At 37.0% G+C, this 6,036-nt stretch overlaps 1 protein-coding gene and 2 pseudogenes across 1 annotated transcript in view; all 3 read left to right on the plus strand.

The window, feature by feature from the left end:
* The window catches only part of COL4A3BP (collagen, type IV, alpha 3 (Goodpasture antigen) binding protein), an 81,800-nt gene that overhangs the window by 36,290 nt on the left and 39,474 nt on the right, over positions 1-6,036 (plus strand). The window lies entirely within an intron of this gene.
* LOC105853336 lies at positions 4,319-5,240 on the plus strand (annotated as a pseudogene).
* On the plus strand, positions 5,337-5,834 carry LOC105853337 (annotated as a pseudogene).

A 6,036-nucleotide genomic window follows, 5' to 3' on the forward strand; every position in this document is an offset into this window, starting at 1 on the left:
GCAGGCAGGTCAGGAGAGGTGAGACGCTCCATGTGGGTCACCTACGCGACTGGGGAATGAACTCGTGCTGAAGTGGCTTTAGCTTCATTAGTGCTGTACTTTAACCTGCTGCGTCATCAGGGAGGGCCCAGACTTTTTTTTAAAGACTTATTTATACGTACAGAACTAGGGTACAGGCCAAAGGTACAGGGTGTAAAAGGATTCACCAGAGAGAGAGTGAGGGAAAGGAACAGGCAGATCTACTGAAATTCACTGCTAAGGAGTCAGGAGAGGTCTGCCATGCCATGTGAGTCACCTCACTGGACCGGGATCAAACTTGTGCTGCAGTGACTGCGATTGCATCACAGTGCTGTGCTTTAACCCGTTGCACTACCAGGGGAGGCCCTAACCTTTTATTTTGCAAGGAGTATAGACCAACCTATGTTGCTCTGAGAAAAGGGAATATTGCCAGTACCAAGAAAAGTTAGAATGCCCTTCCTAGAGAGGAAAAATGTCAGGAATTAGCTCTAAGTGTTCTTACTGCTACAAAATTCAGTTACTTTTTCCTATCACTTGTCCTAACACTAATGTTACTTAATGTCATTCTTTTTCTTTGCTCCCTATCATAGTTACTAGTTATTCATAACTCTTGCCCTTACTTTCTTTTCATTGGTGTAACATGACCTTTCCATATTTTTTTTGGGTGTCTCTTCATATGCAGCTCCTACTGCTAACTACCTTATTAATCTCTTTGCACTTCCCAAGGTCTTAAGAAAATCTGAATGCCTTTTCATTTCAGGTTAATATGAATTGGCTACCCTCATTCCATTTTAAATTAATTGTATATTTACTTTTACTTAAAGAATAGAGTAAGATTGGCAAATTATACAAATACACATGTTCTGAAATTTCTGCAACTTATTCTATGATTTTATAGAGTTTATTAGATATGCACATTTTGATAATGCTTGCTATTTAATTGCTACTAACAACTTAGTAAATATTGCTAAATTTTTAATTTGCTTCTGTCCTTTGTTAGTTGTAATTTGCTTGTAAAATGTTTCCTTAAATAAGAACACAGATATCTAGAGTTGAATAACTGTTCCATATTGTTACTATAAGAATATCAAGGAATATGAAGTTATATAATTCATGTCATTTTTTTTACAGTGTTTCAAAATTATATTTGAGTTTTTATTTAATCAGGAAGAAAGATTTCTGACAGTCACTGGAACAGATGAGATTCTGCGTTTTCTATATTTAATGTGGAAAAGTAATAGTGGGTGGCATAGCTTGTGCATACTGACAACCAAACTGTTTTCCAATTTTACTTGCTGAGTATATTAGACATTACCTGAGAGAAAATGTTTCTTTAAAAGATCAAAGAACATAAAACTGCTCTTCTTCATCAAATAAATATTTTTCTATAATAGGCTAAAAATATTTTGCTTATGTTATCTTTATTGTTTGGTAAATATTCTGTACCTTGTTTGGTATTAAGAAATGAATGACAGGTGGCCATGGATTAGGAATAATAATGATAGCAGAATAAACAAATGGTCCTCTAGTTTAAAAGTTATCCTAATTGTAGACAATTCTTTAATTTTTTAGTTACATAGGAAATCCATGTACTTGACAGACAAGATGAGATTGTTGATAGGAATGCTTATATCACTGTTCATTTCTTAGTTCCTTTTTCTTTCCAGTTTAATCCAGTGAGGAATAGAAAAATAATAAGGCAATGTTAGCCTTTTAGTGTAGGTGTTATTTCTATTTTGCATAAAAAGAAGTTGAACAGATTATGAGAATACTAATCATTGAGTAGTAACAAATTCTAACAACCTCAGTTTTTCCAATTAGCACTTTTAATTTCAGCTTTTTCTTATGAATGCATGTTGAATAATAAAAAATAAACCATCAGTCAACCCTATTAAAAGAAAACTTCCTTATAAAGTTAGATATAAAAATTCTTAAGTCTTTTTAAATTATTTCTGCAAATAGTTTTTTTTTATTAGAATTTATTGACTTACATTAGGTGACTCTTTAAAGATGACATTTCCTCTTTAAAGAAAAAAATATTAAAATTACCTTCATCCTTATAGTCCACACAGGTACTCTTCATTTTGGTATACTCTGACATTTTTCCCAAAAGAAGTTATAGAGTGCAGAGTTTATATCCTGCTCTTTTCTTTCTTTTTCATTTAACAGTCTTTCTCCCTATAATGCAGCATTGTTAATATTTTATTGTACTCATTTGCTTATTATTAGACCTATAGAGCATTAAATTTTTTTGCATTTAGTATATACAGCCTCACTACATAAAATATATTTTTGCAGTTGTAAGAGTCTGAAGTAGAATTGCTTGGTTTAAGCAGATAAGCACTTTTATATACATAAATGGTCACATCGCTTTCCAAAAGATTGTACTAATGTACATTAAATGTGTAGAATGTGTAGATTTTAATTTCACTGTAATTTTACAAGTATTTAGTTTGTAATCCTTTCTAATTATTATAGAAGAAACCTGTTTTCTCCTAATTTTTTGTTTCTGTTTTTATAGAAGTGATATATGATCATAAATCAAACAGCAACAGACTGAAAACTACAAAAATGAAAATTCAGTCTACATAGAAATTACAAATACTCATTCTTTTTTTGTTTTTAAAGATTTATTCATTTATTCATACAGAACTGGGGTACAGGCCAGAGATGGGGAGGGTGAGAGGATTCACCAGAGACAGAGTGGGGAGCAGAACAGGCAGATCGAGGAAGTACACTGGTGAGGGGAGCAGCGGGCGGGTCAGGAGAGGTCTGCCTCGCCATGTGGATCTCCTCCAGGGCAGGCGGAAATCGAACTCTTGCGGAAGTGGCTTTAGCTTCTCAGTGCTGTGCTTTAACCCGCTGCGCCACCAGGGAGGGCCTCAAAAGGAATCTTTATCAAGAATGAGTATTTGTGGCCCTCCCTTGCGAGGCAGCGGGTTAAAACACAGCACTGAGAAGCTAAAGCCGCTTCCGCAAGAGTTCGATTTCCGCCTGCCCCGGAGGAGATCCACATGGCGAGGCAGACCTCTCCTGGCCCGCCCGCTGCTCCCCTCAGCAGTGTACTTCCTCGATCTGCCTGTTCTGCTCCCCACTCTGTCTCTGGTGAATCCTCTCACCCTCCCCATCTCTGACCTGTACCCCAGTTCTGTATGAATAAATGAATAAATCTTTAAAAACAAAAAAAAGATTCCTTTTGATTTTTTTTTTTGCTCACAGTTTTTCTTGTTTACATACTGTTTTATAGCTTTTCCTACACTCAATAAGTTATTGATATCTTTTCATGTTTGATATAGATGTCAATATCTCTCCTGACCTCTAAGAATGTAGAAAATTGAGGTTTGGAGCCAAAACCTCAAAAGAATGTTCATTTGCCAGCCCTTGTTTTATATGTATATATTTCTCTTCGGATCATTGCAGAGAAAAGTTATTGGTACAGGTTACCTGACCAAATATCATCTTAACATCTCAACAATCTTATGAATACTATGTAAACATGTTAAGCCTAGTTTTACTCTTGCTGGTACATTTAAGGCAGCTGCAAAAAACATTAATTCTCTTGAAGCTAGATAAAAAGAATAGAATTATGATCCTTTATTCTATACCTGTAAAATGTCTTCTAAAAAGAACATTCATTTGCCCTTGATTCTAGGATAAACCATAAAATAAGAAAATTATTTTTTGTTATATCTGCCACTGGCTTCTTTTTTTATTTATTTTCCCCTATATAAGTAATCCTGGATAATAAAGGAATATCATGTCTTTGTGGGTGGATGAAGAGAAATAGTTTTAAGCAATTAAGATGTGATATAAGTATTGCAAAGTTAATATTAAAGATTTCACCATAAAGCACATTGTCATATTCTTTTATGTTCCAAGTTTACTGTTTCCAAACAAGTATATGCTCTATGCTCAAACAGGACTCCCTTAACAGCAATACCAAAACAATATCAAATAGTAGTTTTAACTATCAAATAGTAAATGAATATAAAGATTGATAGTAGTTTAGTATAATTGTACCTTTGCCTGTGATAGGACCTTATATAAGCAATATATGGACTTTATCCTGGAGTCCCAAATAGAATTCTAAATAGGATATAAAGAATCAAATGCCGGTTTTTTTAGAGGGCCACTTTGACTGCACTCTAAAAAGGTTTCAGAGGAAGTTGAAAAGTCCTCCAAAGGTGGAAAGTGAAGTCAGTGCCTCAGTTGTTGTTGGCCTTTGAAAGTGAGAATGGCTTCTCCAGGCATCCTCAAGAGAGTGACATGTCTTTAAATCCCATGTGGCAATCCCTGACGCACCGCCGTGATTCCTAGAGAATAGAGAGCGACCTAGAAGTCCAACTACTTCCTTAAGATTATCCAACTTTTGGATGACTATCTAAAATGTTTCATTGTGGGAGCAGACAATGTGGGCTCCAAGCAGATGCAGCAGATCCAATTGTCTCTCTGTGGAATGGCCATAATGCTTATGGGCAAGAATACCATGATGTTCAAGGCCATCCTAGGGCACCTGGAAAACAACCCACCTCTGGAGAAACTCTTGCCTCATATCTGGGGTAATACGGGCTTTGTGTTCACCAAGGAGGACCTCACTGAGATCAGGGACATGCTGCTGGCCAACAAGGTGCCAGCTGCTGCCTGTGCTGGTGCCATTGTCCTATGTGTAGTCACTGTGCCATCCCAAAACATTGGTCTGGACCCCAAGAAGACCTCCTTCCAAGCTTTTGGTAAAACCTCCAGAGGCACCATTGAAATCCAGAGTGACATGCAGCTGATTAAGACCGGAGACAAAGTGGGAGCCAGCAAAGCCACCCTGCTAAACATGTTGAACATCTCCCCCTTCTCCTTTGGGCTGATCATACAGCAGGTGTTTGTCAGAGGCAGCTTCTACAGTCCTGAAGTGCTTGATATCACAAAGCAAACTCTGCACTTGTGCTTCATGGAGGGTGTTAGTAATGTTGCCAATGTGCATCTATAGATCAGCTACCCAGTTGTTGCATCAGTGCCCTACTCCATTATCAGTGGATACAAGCGGGTCTTGGCTTTGTCTGTGGAGACTGAATATACCTTCCCACTTGCCCAATGCCTTCTTGGCTGACCCGTCAGCATCTGTGGCTGTAGCCACCACTGCTGCTGCTGCCGCAGCCCCAGCCAAGGCTGAAGCAAAGGAAGAATTGGAGGTGTCAGGCAAGGCTATGGGATTTGGTCTGTTCAACTAATTACTACAAAATAACCTACAAAGCCAGCTTTCATTGTGAAATTAGGAAATAAAGGCTTACTTCTCTTAAAAGAAAAAAAAAAGAACAGCAGTAGAAGAGATGAAGAATGAAGTGGAGACAGTTTCGTGGTTTCTATGCCCTTCCCTATAGTAACGTATCCTGTGTTTATGAGCTGGAAAGAGTAAGTCTGTTTGCAGCTCAGACAGTAAGAACAGCTTTTTTAAGGCCGAGGGAGGGAGAAAATCCAGGACTCAACACGGTATCTTTATGCGAATTTTAGAAAGGAAAAAAGTGCAGAAATTAATCTCACAGAATCTCTTCTTCAAATGGCAGCTGATGAAGAAGAGTATATGATTGGATGACTAGAGCCAGAATTCCAAGACCTAAATAAAATGACACAAGCACTTAAATTCTCAGTAACATCCCAGGTGAGATCAGTGACAGTCATTGATTTCTACAGACTATCAAGGATATAGCTAGCACAATAAAAGAACTTGATACAGTGAATAATGTCTCAAGAAATATCAGTACAAGAACTGCAGGGTATTGAGACACCCAAAGAGTAAATTTTTAGTAATCCAAAAATTTCAGTGAAACTCTGAACTAATTTGATGCTTCAGACCTTCAAAATTGAAAGTTGCATATGTCAAGGGATTTACTTAATGACTTTGACCTGTAAATTTTAAAGTTTGATTTATAGAAATTGTCATCCCTTCTTAAGGGATCTAATCTAGAATGTTGAATAGAACTATTGTTATTTTACACAACATTGTTGTAAAATGTAGCTAAATCATAA

This window comes from Condylura cristata, unplaced genomic scaffold, assembly GCF_000260355.1.
Source record: "Condylura cristata isolate star-nosed mole 26May11 unplaced genomic scaffold, ConCri1.0 scaffold00007, whole genome shotgun sequence".
NCBI classification, from domain to species: Eukaryota; Metazoa; Chordata; class Mammalia; order Eulipotyphla; family Talpidae; genus Condylura; species Condylura cristata.